The sequence below is a fragment of the Scardinius erythrophthalmus genome, assembly GCF_964197995.2.
Source record: "Scardinius erythrophthalmus genome assembly, chromosome: 3".
In the NCBI taxonomy this organism is placed as follows: Eukaryota; Metazoa; Chordata; class Actinopteri; order Cypriniformes; family Leuciscidae; genus Scardinius; species Scardinius erythrophthalmus.
In genome coordinates, this window is record NC_138223.1 from 49,798,386 (window position 1) to 49,820,886 (window position 22,501).

Sequence of the window (22,501 nt, forward strand, 5' to 3'; positions counted from 1 at the left end):
TTCATTACATCAGCATACAGATAAAAGCAAAAACACTGTTTATACTTACACAGAATAACAGGGGGGTGAGTTTTTATAAAACCTGAAATATGAAGAAAAAGTCAATAAAAAACACTGACAGTCTGAGAAAACAATAAAAACAACTGAAATTGTATTGGATTGAATCTGAGAAACTACATTCATCATACGTTCACAGTTCATAAGGTTTTTGGGGCGATGAGAGCAAACCTTTAAACACAAGAAGAATACTCACCTTTATGAAAGGAAGCCATTGTCAGTTTATTTCTGTGTATCCACAAACCAGTTCAGAGGACGAGTTTCCTTTACAGATAGAGAATAAACAAATTAGCCATTGCATTGACGCATGACTTATAAAAAGCTGTTTTCGCTTTGTTTCAAACACACATGTAAAACATTCCACAGCATTTGATTTTGGATCAGAGTTCAAATTGAGACTTTTAAAACCGTTATTGTCAAGCACAATGCAATAAAGGAAGAAACAACTTGATCAATTTCTCATAGTTTATGAGGTGGCTATTGGCTAATTCGTACGAATGACCAACCCCTGACCCCGCCCCTAAACCTAACTCTGACCCCGCCCCTAAACCGACCCTTGACCTACCCCTGACTCTGCCCCTAAACCTACCCCTCACCGGCATTTAGACAAATCGGTATTACATAATGTTCTGTTGTTTTCCTAGAAATTAATAATCAAAAGTGCTCTGGAGTTATTTCATCATTGAAAATGTTAGTAAGAGTCCTGACCTGGTCAAAGCCCAAATTACTCAACTATAACTACACATAAATCAATTATAACTTTTTTTTTTAACTACACAACTGTAACACACACACACACACACATTAATACATGTATATGACATAAAGAGAGTGATGAGGATCATTATGAGCAGAAAGAAGATCTAACCTGATATAATCTGATATACAGTGATCATCACCCGACACGACTGACTGAAGAAAAAGTTTGTTTGTGTTGAGATGATAAGTTATCTGTCCATCATTCTAATGTGGAAATATGAAACCAAGTCCCCTGGTTTCCTTCCTCAAATACAACTTTCCTCAAAATGTGTGTAATTTCCTCAGTTCCCCTTTCTCCCTATTTTTCTCAGATCGCCGCGACCCGGCATGGATAATCCCAACATATCCAACAGTCTTGTCCATCCCTCAAACTCAGATTATTGACTCGTGTCATAAATATATTGTACATAGATGTTGTGATCAGATTCTCTCATTATTTCATAGATATCTACAGTTAAGACTTTCATATGTTACATTTTAAATATGTTGCAGAAGATGGCTTAATTTCCTTTTTTATTTCACAAATATTTTTCTCAAATTAGAGTCAGTCTATTATATATATATATATATATATATATATATATATATATATATATATACATACATATACATATATATATATATATATATATATATATATATATATATATATATATATATATATATATAAAGCCAAGAGAAAATATGATCAGGTGATTTTGGGAAACTGTTGATCTGAACTGCTGATAATGCTTTTTTTTCTTCCCTCATCACTGAAATCATTCATAACTGATTGCTGTAAAATGCATTAATAATACAACACACTTTCTAAATGAAATTAAACAGTCTCTGCTTGAAAGATGTAAAAATGGACATGATTCACCGGCATAGAAATAAAGTCAGATTTGTTGTATTTATTGAAGATTTAATTAAGATCGTGTTGTACATAAAGCACGATTGATTTGTTATTGTTTCAATGTTGATTCGATGTAAAATAAGTGATTTTATTTTAATGTTCATCTTAATCTATTTTTTATAATTGAAATAATATTATTTCAAGGTGCAAACCTGATGAAAAAAATCAATGTTAAATATCGATCTTGATTCAATGTTGGTCTGTTATCAGCGTTTTAAAAAAGTGCCTCATAGTCCAACACAACTCTCCATAATGGAGACCAGAATACTGTGTCGACCATGTTAAAAGCAGAGCATTAATTCTAATAGCAGCAAAACTTTCACTGAACTTTACATTTGCTTTCACTAAAATTCTCCAATAAATACATTGAAACATGTAGTCTACAGTATCACAAACAGCTATTAATGACAAAACTGCAAAAATGTGTAGATTGATAGAAACCCTAAAGCATTTAATTATCATTTAAGTAAAGAGAGACTGATAGGAGTTCCTTCACCCAACTAGACTGACTACACAGAAATATGTGTACAGAAGATTATATGACCGTTCTCTGTTCATCCAATGAGGAAAAAAACAAAACAGATTTTGTCAATCCTTCCTGATAAAATTAAAATTAGCATTCAAATTTAGACAGAAAACATGCCAAAAACATATGAAATGAATACAAAGATCACATTTCTAAAAACATGGTTAAAGCCACACTAGGTAGGAATTCCATTTTGGTCAAACAACGACCCCTAGAGTCGCTGTGGACTACTTGTATTTAACGTTACTGTCGTAAATACCACTCACGCAGAGCAGTCTCTTCACTCACGGCCTGATCCCCTCCCCCCTATATACCGGTCCCTGTTCAGTCGGATGGAAGCTGTAACGAGTGGAAATAAGGTGTGTCCCCTTTAAGAGCTGCGCGCGCCCTGTTTAACTGACGGCAGTCTGTATTGTATGTGCGCCTTGAACACCCCGTAGGCGGGTTGTTTCTGTTTAATGCTCATTCTTGTCCTATTTTTGTCTATCAAGTAATGCTGTGGACGGTAGAACGTGTGACAGACAGTTACACGAGTTTGATTGGGGAATAGACAACGCGTTACAATCGTCGGACATCGAACAAGCACAGCTAGCCTCCGAAGATGTCCAAGTTACTAATCCATCAACAAGAACGGCAGGTGCTTTTTAGCTCATACCAACGAGTGAAAGCTTGTCCGAGTGATATACAATATAGGCTAAGTAATATAGACTCACCTAAAGGATTATTAGGAACACCTGTTCAATTTCTCATTAATGCAATTATTTAATCAATCACATGGCAGTTGCTTCAATGCATTTAGGGGTGTGGTCCTGGTCAAGACAATCTCCTGAACTCCAAACTGAATGTCAGAATGGGAAAGGTGATTTAAGCAATTTTGAGCGTGGCATGGTTGTTGGTGCCAGACGGGCCGGTCTGAGTATTTCACAATCTGCTCAATTACTGGGATTTTCACGCACAACCATTGCTAGGGTTTACAAAGAATGGTGTGAAAAGGGAAAAACATCCAGTATGCGGCAGTCCTGTGGGAGAAAATGCTGTTGATGCTAGAGGTCAGAGGAGAATGGGCCGACTGATTCAAGCTGATAGAAGAGCAACTTTGACTGAAATAACCACTCGTTACAACCGAGGTATGCAGCAAAGCATTTGTGAAGCCACAACACACACAACCTTAAGGCGGATGAGCTACAACAGCAGAAGACCCCACCGGGTACTACTCATCTCCACTACAAATAGGAAAAAGAGGCTACAATTTGCACAAGCTCAACAAAATTGGACAGTTGAAGACTGGAAAAATGTCGCCTGGTCTGATGAGTCTCGATTTCTGTTGAAACATTCAGATGGTAGAGTCAGAATTTGGCGTAAACAGAATGAGAACATGGATCCATCATGCCTTGTTACCACTGTGCAGGCTGGTGGTGGTGGTGTAATGGTGTGGGGGATGTTTTCTTGGCACACTTTAGGCCCCTTAGTGCCAATTGGGCATCGTTTAAACGCCACAGCCTACCTGAGCATTGTTTCTGACCATGTCCATCCCTTTATGACCACCATGTACCCATCCTCTGATGGCTACTTCCAGCAGGATAATGCACCATGTCACAAAGCTCGAATCATTTCAAATTGGTTTCTTGAACATGACAATGAGTTCACTGTACTAAAATGGCCCCCACAGTCACCAGATCTCAACCCAATAGAGCATCTTTGGGATGTGGTGGAACGGGATCTTCGTGCCCTGGATGTGCATCCCACAAATCTCCATCAACTACAAGATGCTATCCTATCAATATGGGCCAACATTTCTAAAGAATGCTTTCAGCACCTTGTTGAATCAGTGCCACGTAGAATTAAGGCAGTTCTGAAGGCGAAAGGGGGTCAAACACAGTATTAGTATGGTGTTCCTAATAATCATTTAGGTGAGTGTACTTACAAGTCCAACAGCATGTGAGGACGTGTTGGGGGAAGTGAGGTAGCCTATGCCGTAAAGCAGTCGAATTTTGTAGTTCTTTTTGTGCTCGGGTTACTGCCCGAACCCCGAAGTTTAAAAGTATGATTAAAAACGATACAGACCCCGTCAGGCTATGGCAGACGTGTCATTCAACCTATTGTAAGTCGATGTACCATCACAAGAGTCTTGGAAATATATTATGAATGTTGAAAAGTTAACTGGTGCTGCTTTAAAGGAGTTGTGCTCAAAAAGTGGGTTTGCAAAGACGACCACAGCTTCACATTCATCTTCAAAGTTTAAAGCCCAAGTTTGACCAAAGTGACCAAAATCATCATCAAACTGCTCTTCATTACAAACTTCAGCATGTCTAATATTCATGACCGGTGTGAATAGATGAATCCATTGTTTCTACATAAAACTCTGTCATAGTTTGAATAAGTACACAGAGTCTGCAGAGGTGGAAAGTCCAGGGGTCAGAAAGTAAAAGTCCTGCCATATGTTTATTCCACCCATGAACTCACACAGCAAAAACTCCAGTGTTAAATGAACTCTCCTGTGAGTTTATTTGGCTCCAGAATCAAAAGTGTTAAAGTTAATGAGATAATATAGTGATTGATTGAGTGATGATTGACCATTATTGAAGACACCAGATGTTAACAAGCAGAATCACCAAAGGAGAAAATCAATTTTTTAAATTGCCATTATGGTGATCAGTGTTTGCTTTAGTTGGGCTCTTGACCCTTAAACTAATAGCGTTAGATTTTGTTTGGCTGTTGTATCCGAGTTATAACTCTTAGATGAACAACAAGAAAACTGATCAGGGTCCTGTACCATGAAGCCGGTTTAGGTGGCTAGCCAACTATGTTTCAGTTTAGTTTCCGCCAATCCTGGGTTTTAGGTACTATGAAAGTAGCTTGGCTTTAAGCGGTGTTCGTCGCATGGTATCTTACGCTGCACAGCTAACCTGCTCCGGTGCAGGTTATGTTCTGGATTCAAGATCTCAGACTGAAGTTTTCACCTTTTCTTCCAAATCCTGTGACATCTCAGCGCAAATTGTTTGACGAGCACTTCGTAGAGAAAGAGTTTTTAGCCAGACAAAATCCCCTTGCCTTTCCTGATAGTAACTTGTATGAAAGATACAGATTTTCCGCGGAAGGAATGTCTTATCTTTGTGAACTTCTTGAGCCGCACAAACAATTCAACACGTCGAATTCATGCACTAACTCAAATGGTATTGCGTTGCGTTTTTTTCCAAGTGTCGCACAGAAGCTGGGGGAAAACACGGTTTGTCGAACCATTCGCAAGGTGGTCCTCGCTCTGCAGGAGTAGCCTACATGAATACTTTCATTAATAGTGTTCCCCGGACATTTATCGACCATGTCCATAAAAGACGGCTTTTATAAAATTAAATGTAGTCAAGTCATCTTCTTCATTTATATAGCGCTTTTAACAATGTAGATTGTTTCAAAGCAGCTTCACAGAGATAAACATATAATTTAAGGTAACAGATTGTTTGGGCATTATAGCGGTTCTTTAATAAAGTTAAATTCCAGCTAAAGTTAGTTTTGATTGATTCGCTTCCGTCGCAACAATCATTTGTTAATAAATTAGGGGCCGCTACTGTCTATGTGCTGTGCTGATACATGAGCACGGGTGAACCAAGGACTTGAATGAGGGGCCGAATTCGGCGAAATGTAAGTTTATTTAATTACAAATAAAAAAAATGATGAAGACCAGTTTATTCACTTCAAGACATGTAAAACAGCCACGTTTACGCATCGCCTTAGGCCTACTACAGGGTTCATTTTCAAAACGTAAATGTAAGGGCCCGTCCACACGGAGACGCGTTTCACTGTATACGTATAAATTTTTTATCGTATTGGCGTTTCGTCCACACGGATCCGGCGTTTTCAGAGACTGAAACCGCTATTTTTTTAAACCGGGTCCCAAGGTGGATAAATCTGAAAACGCCGCCCTTGCGTTTTCGTGTGTACGGCCAATCCGTACATTTTGTGAAACGATGATGTCATCACACCAAGTGTCAACTAGTCAGACACCGCTAAGTCACAGCAACAATTGCCGACTACATGCTTGTGTTCGTGCTGCAGAAGCTACTGAGCCTCTTTAATTTCTTTATTTATTATTTAGGCCTACTTGAATGTATTTTTATTTCATTTTTTTATTTTTTTAAATTTAGGCCTATTTATATTTTCTTTCTTATGCTATGATGCTTGTCTGTTGTCTGATTAAGACATTTTGTAGGGATGGGCGTTTCAAGAAAAAATAATATTCGACGATCGCTGGGAATTATTTGATTATTATTCAAAAAACGGTGCACCCTGCCTCTCATGATCACCGGTAAAACGGCGTTCGCTCAAATTCCACTCTGACATTAAATTTCTCTGTACTGTAGGCCTACGTGTTGTAGCCATTAAACAACATGTATTTAGTTTCATATTTATGTGTGAATAATATGTTATTTTTTTTAATTTGATCTATGTTGATTATATGAAAAGTGAACAGCATGTAATCATAAGATGCGCAATATATCGGGAGACATAGGCTAATTTTGACCACATTAAGTTTTGTTTTGTATAAAACCTTTCTTTAAAGTGAATTTCGTTTTGTATAAATTGTATCTTAATTTTAATCAGTGTTTCATCAACCAATTGCCAATATAGCAGACAATTTAATCAGGACATGGAGGCACTGGCGCGATATAACTTGCATTGCTCGTGAACTGAGCTTGTCTCATAAATGAACCGAAACTCAGAAATGTATCTATAGAAAGCTTGAAATGTCCACTTTTAAACAAAACAATTCAAAACGAAAAGAAACAGACAACTCTCTTATGTAATCCGTATGAAATGTGCATTTCTCTCTATGCACGTTCACATACTGCAAAGGTGGCGAGTCTGCATCGTCAACATCTTTAGCCGAGACTGACACAGAAAAAAATTGTTTATTAATAAACAATTAAAATGTCTCCTTGCTATATTTGACACATTCATAATGATTACTTTTGCTGGTTCTTTGTGGCAAGCTTTACGCGTCCGCTAACTATCGAATATCGTGACTCATATTTTGCACCAGGCCATTTATGGTTTTTCATATTGTTCAACAAAGTTCTTGATAAAAAAGAAAAGAAAAAAGAAGCTACTGTGCCTAATATTATTGTTGTATACAGCGCGCAAGGTTTATGCGCATTCTTTAAGTCTTCTTCTCCGTTTTTAGTGTATGTCTGTGGCAGAATTACAGCGCCACATACTGGTCTGGCATCTACACTACATCGTTTTGAGTCGGTTTCAGTGGTTTCGTGTGTACGCAGATATTTCTTGAGACGACGCCGTGGTTACGGAATTTTTTTTTTGAACGGGGAAAAAAAAATATCGGATAGGGAAAGCTCTGGCTTCGTGTGGACGTGGCCTAAGAAACCTAGACAATATTAAAACCAAAAGTCCTACATAATTTCATTTCAGCATTTCAAGCATTTGACTGCGACAAACCGGAAATAAAGAAACGTACCGTGTCTAAAAATTAAATTAAAAATTTTTACTTTTAAATTTTACGTATTACTATTCTGTCATTTAAAGGCACAAATGTATTATAAAGCACTATAAAGTTTTCGTGCACTATATTATAAGTGTTCAGAAGCCATTTAATAGTCTAATATGAGGTAGAAATTAATATTTAAGTCGTTAAATTCAAGTTCACGTAAACTCTTTCCTCCGCTGCAGCTGTCAATCTTTCTCCAGCATTCAAACAGCGCGTTCGGTTACGTCAGTCTACGCGATGAAACTCTCAACAAGATGATTCAATGTTAATATCATTGTACTTGATCTGTAGATAAAGTTCTATGGTTTCGCATAAAATTACTTTATCTTGCTGGTCTGTATTGCTGTACCTTAATCATGTTACTTTCTACCGGATGTCTGTTGGATCTCAATGGAGTAGAGCGCTATGACTGTTCTTCACGCGCACAGTAACTGAAATTTAAAACTGTTAAAAGAAAAGGCTGAATAAACTATTGCAAAGATAGATACTGTATAATACACTACGCATCAATATGTATTTCCTCAGTGCTTTGAACTGTGTTTATTGTGGACTCGACGCGCTGCGCGCTGTGACTCGTGTTGCTTCGAGCGCATCATTCTGCACACGGGTTGTGCATAAGCGCTTTGTGCCGCACTGTATTGGAGCCTTTCGTATTATAATACTTTTGCGCAATGAAAGATTATTAACCTCTTAACCGTTGTCAGTGCGCCCGCGCACTCAAGCGTTTTTTTTTTTTATTTAGTTCAAATTTACTATCAGATTTAATGTTATACCTTGACAAACTATACATCATTAAAAAGATATAAGACTCAAGTTTCAGTATTTGACCACTATTGTATTCTGAGAAACTTATAGCGACAGTTATTTCTTCATTTCTGTCAGGAGTTATGAAATGAAAAAATGAGTCGATACCTTTAATATGAATTATGCGCGTCAGCCGCTTTCATTCATAAAAAAACTCTGTGCTGTCGTCATGACAGCGATACACAAAACGTCCCTCAGGGCTTTTAGCTCAAAAATGTGCAGATTTGGAGAAATATTTATATATTCTCATAGATTCACGTCATATTTCTATAGACAGGAATAATATTTATTGAATTTATACCCAAATGCGTCGATGTAATCTTTATGAGCGTTTGGCACTCTTATTTACTGTTTTCAATTCATACCAATAGCCTGAGGGCGCTATATGCACAATAATAATCCATATATAGAACATGAAGAAGAGCCATAATCATGTGACATTCCAGGACGTCAGTGATACACACACAGCTAACGCTGTATCATGCAGATAAGGATGTTTTGAAGACAATAAACATGATTGCAATGATATTTGAGTTACCTGTGTTTTTCAAGCCATGCCAGGTATTTTCATAATAATAGATTATATTTATAATGTAATGCCAGGGTCCGAAATTAACTTTTTGGCTCACCTGCCACAGGGACTGGTAGATGAAAAAATCCACCAGCCAAGCATATTTTTTACTGGCCAAAATAATAAACAGCCCCTTTTTTTGTCACATATACATTCATTTCAGTACTTTTAATTGAGATAATAAGGTAGGCATAGCCTATTATGTTGAATACAAACATAAAAAATTGTCCAGAGCAAAATTTGAAATGTAAAATAAAAAAATACAAAAATAAAAATAATAATATATTTTATATATATATATATATATATATATATATATATATATATATATATATAGATCAAAATGAGAGAAATATATGAAATATTACTCTCATTGGGGTGAAAGCATTTTTTTTTGTCAGTTTTGTTTCCTGACTCATGTGGAAGGGAAGGCAGAACGTACTCGGCTAAGTTACTTACGTAACCTCGGTTCCCTGAGAGATAAGGGAACGAGTATTGCGTTGCAAACGCTATGAGAAAACAAATTTTATTGAGAAAAGAACGGCCATGGTGTGTAAAGCAGAAGCAGCCTGGCCAGCGGTGGAGTGCACGATCCGCGAGTGCTGAAGACGCTCTGCACGGCTTTGATGAGCAGGACACAAATGGGCGGCGACCGCTTCTTCCAGTGGCGGGAGCTTCACATATCCTTTTTCCTCAGCGCCGTCAACAGATAGAGCGTTAACTGTACATACACACCGCCGCCGACTTGAGCTACAAAGAAGCTCTGGCCGCCCTGTCAAGGACGCTTGTCAAAAAGTACGGGGAAGCTTGACGCTTGTCCGCTCTGAATAGTGAGTGAGTGCGCGCGCGCGGCCGGGGCTCACTCTCTCGCTCTCGCTCTCTCTCTGCTCGTTCTTAGGAGGCAGAAGAGCGCGTGCGCGCTGACAATTTTATTATTTTGGTATGAACATTCACCCGCCACTGTGGCGGATAGCCTTTTGAGATATACTCGCCAAACGGAAAATCTACCCGCATTTGGCGCTTGGCGGGTGTTAATTTCGGACCCTGTAATGCTAATCTATAGAGAACATCATTGTGCAGAATATAAACAAATAGTATATTTTCTGTCTGATTTTTTTATCTGATGCCAAATTAGATCACAGAAGATTATTTAAAACACTTCACTTGCTTTTAAAGTATGGAGCACAAACATGGTTTTAATCTCATAAATTGTCATGTATTGATGGTGTGCTAAGCTAACATGCTAGCTAGCTCTAGGTGCTTCTATCTTGAAAAAATTTTAACTAAATACAGAGTTTTTGACTTATCTTCATATTTTAAATATAATATGGTCAGACATGTGGCTTTAGCTGCAGTGCATTTCTAGATTGCTACAGTGTCAACTTCAATTTTATTTTCATGAAGATGTTTCATAAAAATAAATTTCTAATAACTTTACGAAACTTTAAAGCTATTTATAACAATTTCATTATGACAATAATTAATTCTACATTTACAATAAACTGCCAGGTGTCAGCTTTCAAATGAGATCATACGTGCTTTTAGTACAAAGGGTTCATGAACTGTATCTGTTTCAGTTTGGGTATGTCATTTCTGGGGATTTTTCAAAAGTGGGGTTGCAGCTTAACAGGTTAATAGACTTTCTTGTTCTGCCCTATCTTTCATATGTTGCTGCTTCAGCTGCGCTATAAAAAATTCTTATTTTTATAGTAGGCTAGCCTACATTTTTTTAATCTTTTTGATCTTGTTTTTCATGAATGTATTTTACAACAATACAAATTGCAATGTCTAAAGTTTTACCAGATTTATTACTACACTTGTGATTTTTCTAGAATAAATGTTACTGATGAATTATCCACTAATCTAGTTTATAATAGCATGTTTGTCATAGATTATGATCATACATTTTTTATTTGTTTTTCTTTATAACTAAGTTGTCTAGTCTGTATTAAGTAGATTGTGTTTAACACAAAATAGTGATTATCAGTTCAACACAGAGTTACAGAAATTCTACTTGATTTAAAAAAAAACTGCACTGGTATCGGATCGGTATTGGTATCGGTCGATACTCAGAATTTTTGGTATCGGATCGGATCGGTTCTGAAAAAACTGGTATCGGAGCATCCCTAGTAAACATAGGGTCAACTGATCATTTTTTTCTCAGACAAAGCTACCAGGAAAGCTAGGTAAGAGGTTCGAATGTAGATTAATTTAGATGGATGTGAAACACAGCAGGCAGTCGGTCAGAACTGCACAAGTCGAATTAATTGAAGACACACCAAACAGGGTGCAAGTTTAACTTGTTTACTGAAGAGCTGGTTGAGTTTACATGTGTGGTGCTATAACAAATTTACAAGAAAAATAAACATTAATATATACATATTCTACAACATAAACATTGAAATAATTAACTGTATGCATGCTGTATACAACGTTCACATTAATAAAGGACTATTTGACAATGTTAAATACTTATTCTTAACATCGCCACACGGTGGCGCTAGAAGCGCGTAAATACCGCGACTGGGCATGGCATATGCATGTGATAAACAGCCGATCACCATGTGATAATAATAATTTCCAAATTAAAGCATCCAACAATAAAATAATGTCCAATACATAACGTCTACCTCAAATAACACATGGAAACTCTAAACATACTAAATAGAAAGAATAATTATGTCAGAATGATACTAATCGACTACTGTTTAGACTATTGAATGTAAACTACTTGTTTCTTGGTATCAACAGGAAATATTTGGAAATATAAACTTACTTGACATGCACGCACACAGCAACTCCATATAAACTTCACTGAATCGTAATCAAACTACTATAGATGAACTACAATGAAGCTGCCCGAACTTAACACTCTCACATGCGTTGCATCTTCTCTCTAACGCGGTTTCCGCTTCAGCCCAGGTGACGCTATAGTAACCTTGTGCGCTGTGATTGGTCAGAATCATCCAAGCCATTTAAGGGCATCCAGGCCTTTTGTACAGACACATTAACATTATTTTGATGGTTGTTATCTATCTGGGACCCTAATCAAACACACCTGAACCAGCTAATCAATGTCTTCAGGATTACTAGAAAGCTACAGACAGGAGAGTTTATCAGGGTTGGAGCTAAACTCTGCAGGACAGTGGCCCTCCAGGACTGAGTTTGCCCATCCCTGGACTAGATCATCTCAAGGTGGTTATATACACACTGGGGGAACGGAAAACAAACGGTGGGCGTGATTATGTTACAATGCTTTTTTTGGAGTTCAGTTTTGGATGATGCTGTGAACTATTAACCCGGTCTGAACCTGCAACGTCTCTGTTAATGTTTTGCAGAGAAGAAACGGCAGCAGCTCTGACTGGATCAATTCACTCTCAGGAGACGAGTACATGCCAGTCAAAACCCCTCAGTAAATAAGACCAATGGTGTAAAATCAAAACACTCAATAATGAGGATTTTTTTTCTTTGTTGAAAGGGACACCTACATTAACTTTAGATTATTTACTAAACTTTTTAAAATGCACATCAGCTTCTCCATGAAGAATAAGCTCAGTTTAAATGAAAAAATGACTGTGAATATATTGTGAGGAAAATAACTGACCTTGTATTCACTTTCATTTTCTGTTTCAGTGCTGCTCTTTCACCCAGTTTAAGGCTGATAAGGGTTTCATGATGTCTTACACAAACATCTCCAAGCTATTGTCAACATAATTAAATTGATATTAGAAAATCTTTCAACTAATGCTATTTCTTCCTCAATGATTGTGTTGTTACTAGTATTTTTTTTCTGTATCCTATGTCAAAGAAAGTTTTCTTAGGAAATTCTCTGCCAGAAAATGTCATTCGTCATTAGTTCTATCACTCTTGGATTTGAGTATACCCCATTAAAATCATAACACATATCTTGCAATCTAAATAAGCAACCCTACTGGTCATGTTCCCTATTATTAAAGAACATTAATGCTGTTGTTTATCTGCTAAAGTGAATCAACTCTTTCTGCAGTGAAAAGTGAAAGTGATGGTACACAGAGCTCTGTCTGACAGAAACAGCCCTGATTTACAAGAGAGGGGTTCCTGCTATTTCCTTTTGGCAGTACTGAATATGTGGCTCTAATGCTTTACGCCCATAAAATCCGGTGAAGTGAAACAGGAAGTGCACAAGTTTTTTTTACTCTTTTACAATAATTTTTTACAATTGCTTGATGTGATTTCATAACCAAAATCCAGTAAACCCAACAGATAATCCGATGTAGAAATCTCACGGGAGTTTCACATTAGAACTAAAAAGTTCCCCATGCAGATTTTGCTCAGATCTCACTACATGATGACTATACCCTATACTAAAAAGTGACCAACATCATCAAATTAGTTTGTCTTTTACCATTACAAACACACATCTGAAACACAGTTAAAGCAACCAAAGAACTGATGTTAAACAGTCAAGAGTGAAAGCACAAACTAAAAAAAACACTGATCACCATAATGGTATCCATATTTAAAAAAAAAAAATAAATAAATTATTTCAAGACATCAACATTTAAACCTCGGTTAATTCTCAAAGAGAGATTCTGTAGACGTCTGACAGAAATAAAGTCAGTCTGGTTAGTAATAACAAGTGAAGCTGGTAATGCTGTTTGTGGAGTTGTTTAATACTCCTCTGCTTAGATCTTGAGAGATGTTAGTGTTTAATGTTCTTTTGATTTAAAGTGTTTCTGTTGAGTTTTGTGTGTCACCATTGTGTTGATGAGTAGAGCGTGTGCTTCAGTCCAGGATGAGCAAAAAAAAAAAAAAAAAAAAAAAACACTGATGATTTGCCACGTTGCTTTATTTATCAGGTGGTAATTATGTAGTTGCTGATACAGTGATGTGTAATTATATTAATTCATGCATGTTGTTTTCTTTTACACTGTGAAAAATCATGGCAACACTGTGAGTCTTGTTATATCTTCATGACAAGAAGCACAAGCAAGTTGAATTATCTCAGGAAACTTTTTAATAACTTCTGCACAAGCAGGATAACATGCAAGCACATGTTCAGCATTTACTCTCCCTCTTCTCACTCTTACTTCACATGTATCTTATACCTAAGGAGCTTGAGTGCCATCTAGTGGAGTATTAATGTAAGGACATCACATTTTCCCCTCTTAGTTAAATGAATTCTTTCTGTAGCCAACAATTGACATGAAATAGAAATAAAGAACATCAAATCCTTAACATATCAACAATTTCACATGTATAAGAATACACTAAGCAACACATTACATGAATGCAAAGGAGCATCTAAAACAATCAACACAACTACTCAATTGCAATTCAGTACTGGAATGTTTATGTGAAAGTGTGTGCAAAAGTCCATGTCAGTTTCTGTGACTAATAAACATAGTCCTTTAGCCAACCTGGCTCACGTCTTTGACGTGTCTCACGTGAACAAGCATCAGGAGACACTGAATTTCCAGACAGAGAAACTTGAGAGGGAATCAGGTTTTCTGCATTTGTGGTCAGTCTATTATCCATTGCATTAGTCGGCACAGATGCGAGACACGATGCATGCCACTTCTTTCCATCGTCTAAGAGGTAAGTGTAAGGGCCAACTTTTTCTCTAACCTCAACTGGAGGAGTGAATTTTGGGTGTCCTTTTGGTACATGTACTGACTTTTTTATGCGCACTTTATCCCCTTTTCGGAAAAAAGAATGACGCACTCGATGCTTGTTATCAAAGCGAGATTTCATGACATCCTGACGTGCTGAAACACGCTTCTGCAGTTGTTTAGGTTCATGACCAGAAGGTGAGGGTTTTAGACATTGAGGCGTGTACGCATTTTCCTCCCATGAAGCAATTCGAAGGGGGAAACACCTGTCACAGCATGAGGTGTAGCACGATAGATCTGCAGGAAGTCAGTTACTATTGCTTTCCATGGTGCTGATTGTAGGATTGCAGATTGAATTGTACTTTTCAGAACTCTGTGGAAGCGTTCAATAGCTCCATTTGCAGCCGGATGATACACTGATGTGCGAATGTGCTTAATGTCTCTGTCTTTCAGGAAAGCAGCGAACTCTGGTGAAGTAAACTGAGGCCCATTATCACTCACCAGAGTGGTCGGGTTGCCATGTCTACTGAAGACGGAGGTAAGAAAAGCAGTCACCTGTTTTGTTGCAATAGATGCAGTAAAGGCTACCTCGGGCCATTTACTATAGTAGTCAGTGAGTGTCAGAGCGTATCGACAGTCCCAGACAGCAGTCTCGAAAGGGCCCACAATGTCTATTGCCAGTTTTTCCCAAGGTGCAGATGGTAAAGGAACAGGCTGGAGTGGCACAGCAGAGGTTTTTGCAGTTTTGTCCAGAGAAAGGCATAACTGACAGGCGGTAATCTTTTGTTCGACAAGTGTGTCCATTCTGGGCCACCAATACATTTCACGCAGGCGTTGCTTCGTTCTCACAATCCCCTGATGGCCCTCATGTGCAATGCGGATCAGTGACTCACGCAGTTCTCCAGGTACCACCAGTCGAGACCCTCTAAACACAAAATCAGCTTGCACACTGAACTCATCTCTCAGTTTGTAATATGGGCGTAGAACAGGATCCAGAGCAGCAGGAGATGGAGGCCAGCCACGGACAATTTGTGTGCGAAGTGCAGAGTTCAGAACAACTAGTAGAGGCAGCAGCGAATTCATCCTGAGATATGGCAGTCGGACCAGTGGACAGTAAAGCAACAAATTCGGGCTCTGTATCTGACTCAGCATCTGAAGTCAGAGGCAGGGGCAGGCGGGACAAACAGTCTGCAGTGTAATTTTGAGATCCAGCACGATACTCAACAGTGTAATTAAAACAGAGCAACCGAGCAGCCCACCAAGCTATGCGCATACCAGCTCTATCAGTCCCTTTTGTGGTCAGCAGCGTCGTCAAGGCTTGATGGTCAGTCCGCAGAGTAAATCTGCGACCCCACAAGTATGTCCTCCACTTCTCCACTGCCCAAACGCACCCCAGAGCCTCCTTTTCGACAGTGGAGTATTTTTGTTCAGCTGGGGTGAGTGTTCTGGATGCGAAAGCGACAGTACATTCTTGACCATCAGTGCTTATTTGTGCGAAGACAGCACCTAGTCCGTAAGCAGACGCATCAGTAGAAATTACCACTGGCAGCCCCGGGTCAAATAGTGCAAGAGCAGGACTGTGTACAAGTAGCTTTTTGACTTCAGCTAAGCTTTGTTGAGCTTCATCGGACCAGTGAAATCCACTCTCATCTCTCAGGCACGCACGCAGAGGCATCACTACGGAAGCGAAATTAGGAATAAATTTGTTATACCATGAGAGGAGACCCAGCAGAGAACGTAACTGAACAGCATCCGATGGCGCAGGTGCATTGATTATTGCAGAGAGATGTTCCTGATCCAGCTGAATACCCTGTGATGTCACCGTGTGTCCTAAGAACTTCAAGCTCTGCTTTCTGAATTGACATTTAGACTCATTCAACACCAACCCAGCATCTTTGAGATGTTGCAGCACATTCTCTAGTGCTTTATCATGCTCTTGTAGCGAGCGTCCCCACACGATGATGTCATCTAGATAGTTTACAACATTCTGGAGTCCTTTTAGAATGACAACCATCATCTTTTGGAATGTAGATGGAGCAGATGCCAAACCATAAGGTACCCTGCGGAACCTGAACCCTCGTGTGTAATGAATGCAGTTAGGTCCCGGCTGTCGTCGTGAAGAGGTACCTGATGATATGCACTTTCTAAGTCTATAGTTGAAAATACAGTTGCACCTTGAAGTAATGTCATCATCTCCTCCATGTGTGGCAATGGGTAGCTGTCTACTATAACTGCCTTGTTGGGCCGTCGCAGATCCACACACATGCGGATCCCCCCTGTTTTCTTTTGGACCACAACAATTGGGGAAACCCATGGAGAGGAGTCAATTCTTTCAATGACACCAGCATGCAAGAGTCGTTCCAGTTCGGCGGAAACAGCATCTCTGACAGAAAAAGGTAAGCGACGCAATTTGTGTCTGACAGGAGGTACAGAGTCAGAAATGTTAACCTTGTGTGTAAATTTTTTTACACAGCCCAAAGCAGTACGCTGTGATGGAGGAGTGGAGAGGGCACAAACTGAAGCGGATTGTGGCGGCGGCAGCACAGTGTTTCCATCGAATCGAAGCTGGAGCCCCTTAATCAGGTCCATGCCTAACAAAGCTGTGCCATTGTCAACAATGAAGAAGTGTGCAGGACAGGTAAAGCCATATTTAGACACAGTAGCAGGTAAACATCCAAGCACTGAAATTGACTCTTACAAGTAAGTGACTAAACGGGCAGATGGAGCTTGTAACGGCACAGTGCGAAAGTGCTGCTCATACAATTGTTTTGGCAGAATGGACACTGATGAACCAGAGTCGAAGAGTTGAAGAGACACAGGTGTATCAGCAGACGTAGCATTTATAGTCACATCACACATCAAACGATCAGATGTTCCAGGTAGATAGAGAATACAGACCTCTGGTAATTCAACTGAATGCACTGAACGAGCAGGAGCAGAACGGCAGACTCGTGCAAAATGTCCAGTCTTATTACAATTTTTACATTTAGCAGATGCAGCAGGGCAGTTCTGTGCGTTTGCAAGATGTCCAGTGGAGCCACAGCGGAAGCAAGTCTGAGCTGAAGAAGCAGAATGAGGTTTTGATGAGGTACGTGTTTTGAATTTGGCCTTAGTCGTCCAGTCGCAGGAGTGACATGTACGGCTTGTACTGGAGCAGAACTGCTTGTAGCCATAGATTTTGCCTGTGCATTAGCAGCCTCTAGCTGCGTGGAAATTGTAATTGCAGTCTCTAGTGTCAATTTAGATTCCACTAATAATCTTTCACGAATGCGAGGGTTAGCAATATTTTCCACTAGCTGGTCACGCAGCATATCATCAAGATTGTCATTAAATTCACAAGTAGTCGCCAAATCTCTCAATGCAGCAATATATTGCAGTACCGTTTCATCTATCCTCTGCACTCGTTTCCTGAAGGCATGTCTTTCCACGACCACATTTCGTTTTGGAATGAAATGCTCCTCCAAAGCTTTAACAGCAAGATTGTCACCGGTATCGGGCAATGTATAAAATAGTCTCTGACCTTCAGTTTCGAGGCAGTGAAGAAGTAAAGCCCGTTTTCTGGCTTCTGGCCAGGAATCTCCATTAGCATTGATGACGAGCATGTAATTCTCAAACATTCTCAGCCATGTTACAAGCGGTATAGCGGGCTCACCGGGACAAGGCAAAAATGGACTGGGAAACGGAGCACTTACAGATGCCATCTTCAGGAAATCTTGTGAAAAAAAAACGTCCTCGTCGCCAAATTTGATATGTCTTCATGACAAGAAGCACAAGCAAGTTGAATTCTCTCAGGAAACTTTTTAATAACTTCTGCACAAGCAGGATAACATGCAAGCACATGTTCAGCATTTACTCTCCCTCTTCTCTCTCTTTCTTCACATGCATCTTATACCTAAGGAGCTTGAGTGCCATCTAGTGGAGTATTAATGTAAGGACATCACAAGTATCATGAAAACAATGCAGCTCATCCATGAACATGATTTCCATCAGCAGTGGAGGTGAAGACTACAACTCTAGCACTGAAAAGTACATACTGTGCCTTTTATAAAAGCCGGATGACTTGTGTTGCTAAATGGCATGCAGTTCATTTTAAAACATTGTATGGTGGAGACAATTTATGAATTTTATGAAGCTATGCGAGGGCTTTGTTTACCTCTTTATTTGTGAAGTAATATTATCCAAAGCGCATTCATGGAACTATGTCAGCTCTCGAGTCGAGTCTCGAGTGGTGCTCCCCTACTGGGTTGCAGTTAGGGCAGCACGATTTGGGGAAAATGTCATATTGCGATAATAGAGGTCAATATTGCAATTGCAATATAATAAACAAATGGTTTCATGAGTCAACTTGCTTGGTTCTCAAGGAAAATACATGCACACACAGATTAGTGATAATCTGCCTAAAGAAAAAAGTTATTTAGTCAAGAGCAGAGAGTTTTTCTCTGTTCCCTTTGTTCTTTGATTAAAGGGACACTCCACCCATTTGCATTAAGCTTTGCATTGTTAGAAACCCAGTCATACTATTGAATGGTCGTGCAACACACTCATTTTCCCCTGAGACGGGAGAAATCCGTTATTTACCTCTTACACATCCTCCCACAATGACGCAAAAATCGTCATTTTGCGTCATTGTAGGAGGAAGTGTAAGAGGGGGGGATTTCTGTTGAGACTACAGACACTCGTTCCTCATCATTCCCAGGGGGCGGGACCCGCTCACGCTACAGACCTATTACAGATCAGTGGGTGGGACTTTACTCTCTGAAACTGAAAGTAATATCCTCCATCTTGTTTGAAGCTAAGCTAGGGCTGGGCGATATGGCCAAAAAAAAATATCACGATAAATTTTTTATATCAGTCGATATCGATAATTATCACGATAAAAGTCAAATCTTTATTTCTTTAAAGTTTAAAGGCAGATTTTTGCTCCTAAGTGAAAGTTGTAGAAACCAGAGCGTTAACTGTGGTTTTAAACTACTCTTTATTGTCAGAACATATCAGGACAAACACAAACAGGTGAACTTTTCACAAATCTGAGGTAGAGAACATTCAAACATTTGTCATTTTTCCTTAACAAAATAAATATCTTTATTGGACAATTTCTTAGTTTCTGCATGTGCTAATTTTTTTTTTTTTTTTTTTGTAAAATGTAATATTCTGACTGAGTTTTATTAAACTTAACCATTGGTCATCCAGTATCATGCATTTAGATCATGATAACCACAGATAAAACCAGGCATAGCCTGCCCTACAGCACCTCACTATCATGGCAAAATGTAACTTTATGGTTTCTATGGTATTTGTATGAAAAACAGTAGTCTAAATACATTATTAAATACTGTAATTATATTCCATTAGTCCTTTAATACATTGTCTACATTAATAATATAATAGCAATTCCATATGTACAGTATATCCCACATTTCATGGTGAAGTTAATATTACTAAGCTAACAGTAAATCCGTGGTAAATGATGGGAATTTCAGCCTTCAGACTGTATCGTTGCGCACAGTGTTTCACCTGTTTGTCAGCGCTGTTTCATCTGCCTTTAAGCTGGTTTAAATCACTGAGACATTTGTGTTCTTCGCTGAATTCAAGCGCTTCTCACTGGATTTCGTGACCGAGACCGATCAGAGTAAATGTATCTGCTCTAACTTTAGTGAGCTCGCGCTCGCGCTGCCGTTTGGACTTTGAGCCGAGCGGATAAACGGTCCGTGTGGCGCGCGGTTCAAATGAGTTTCGTTCCGCTTTTGGCGCATAAACATTATCGAACATTTATCGACCTCTTGATATCGTTTTATCGAGAAAAATTATATCGCGATGATTATCGTTATCGTTTTATCGCCCAGCCCTAAGCTAAGCTAACAGGCGCTGTGGAGACAGATGTACAGTTATGACAATAGCGGAGGAGAGTGCTCAATATGATATAGAGGAAGAGGATTTTGGAAGTCTGATGCTTGAATCAGGTGTTTGTGGCTACCTTTACAAGCCGCATTATAGCGAAGAGCAGCCAAGGCAGAAGACCTGCCTGCCGCGGACGAGGAGCCCGGACTGGCTCGAGTTAGGGCGGACTGGTGGCGCCGGTGATCTCACTATGCAACTCTTAGACTGAAAGATGCAACTACGAACACAGAGATAGAGTCCGTCTGCGACAAAGAATTTCAACGATGACAATTTCTCCTGGACGAAATCTCTGAATCAGACGAGGACACGGACGTTTGTGTTGAGAACTATCCTAGTTTCGCACTGCATATGTTCTGACTGAACATCCAGGTACCATGCAATAATTCACCTTTTCGAAAGAAATACAAACGAGGAGTAATGCACTAATGAGTTCGCCAACTAACTAGACATTTTGTGTGAATGTGAAATGAGGTTTCTCCATGATTCAAATGCCCTACCGATGTTGAGCCGTGTTTTTTTCACCCGAAGTTCATGCGATTCACGTCTGGCCTTAGAGCTTCAGCAGAATTTTTTGTTGTTGTTGTTTTTTTATCAATATGTGGAGTTTGTTTTGGAGTCTGTGTTGTACAACACAGGTTGTTTCGTAGTGTTATCAGACATGTCATAAGTTGCATAAGTCATAAGTCCATGTCATAAGTTGGTGTCGTCGCTGTTGAGTGCAAAGTCAGTAGGCTAGACGAGGCGAGAGGCTCGGGAGCGCGCGTGCAGTTCACGTCACTGGATTTCGCGGTAAATCCGACCCGGCACCTTCACATAAAAATAAGATTATTTGCTTTCCGAGGTAATAGCAAAACCGACAAAGTGGATCATTTTAATGTGAGATTACAACCCCTTCACACACAGGCAATAAAAAAAGGATTAATTTTAGTAGAAAAGTAACATACAGCACCTTTAAAGGGATAGTTGACTTTAAAATGAAAATTCTGTCATCATATACTCACCCTCATGTTGTTTCAAACCTGTATGAATTTCTTTCTTCTGCTGAACAGAAAGGAAGATATTTAGAAGAATGTCAGTAACCAGACAGTTTCTGGGTCCCATTGATTTCCATAGTATATTTTTTTCCTACTATGGAAGTCAATGGGAAGAAAGAAATTCATACAGGTTTGAAACAACATGAGGGTGAGTATATGATGACAGAATTTTCACTTTTAGGTGAACTATTCCTTTTAACATTGTTGGAAACATTTGGGATAAAGTACACAAGTCAACACAATATACCATTATTTTAGTTAGTAGTTTTTGGATATTTTAAATTGTACCTTTAAAGCTTGAAGCTTTTCACTGCCATTATATAGATGAGTGTGAGGTTGAGTAAATGACTGCATTTTTATTTTTGAAAGAACTAGAAAGTCACATTTATTTAGGTAGTGCTTTTCACGATACAGATTGTTTCAAAGCAGCTTTACAGAGATAACATGGAAGTTTAGTGATGGTTCATTTGTTGTAAAAAAGTTATTAATTTAGTCACACATATATATATATATATAGCAGCTCTGAGGAAAACAGTGATGTTCAGTTCTCATGTAATAGTGTCAATGCAGGCAGATCAATAATATTGTTGAATTTTAAATTAAATGTCCCCAATTAAGTGTAACCTTTGGTTAAATATAAAAATACACAACTACGACACCTAGCCTAGGTTCCTTCTCTACCCAGGAAAGTATAAAGTAATACAAATAACCCAAAAAGAGAGTTAAACCAAAAAGAATTACAACAAAATATTTCTTTCTTCTGCTGAACAGAAAAGATGATATTTAGAAGATTATCAGTAACCAGACAGTTTTTGGGTCTCATTGACTTCCATAGTAGGAAAAAAATATATACTATGGAAGTCAATGGG

General features: G+C 38.8%; 1 protein-coding gene across 11 annotated transcripts in view; it reads right to left on the bottom strand.

Moving 5' to 3' along the window:
- LOC308688229 (B-cell receptor CD22-like) overlaps nt 1–22,501 on the bottom strand; it is a 66,233-nt gene that overhangs the window by 40,505 nt on the left and 3,227 nt on the right. For all 11 annotated transcript variants that reach the window (XM_081361166.1, XM_081361167.1, XM_081361165.1 and 8 more), the window contains 2 exons: nt 254–321; nt 50–82 (listed from right to left, as the gene is read on the bottom strand). The gene's annotated coding sequence lies outside the window, so the exon portion shown is untranslated. The remainder of the gene's footprint in view (nt 1–49; nt 83–253; nt 322–22,501) is intronic.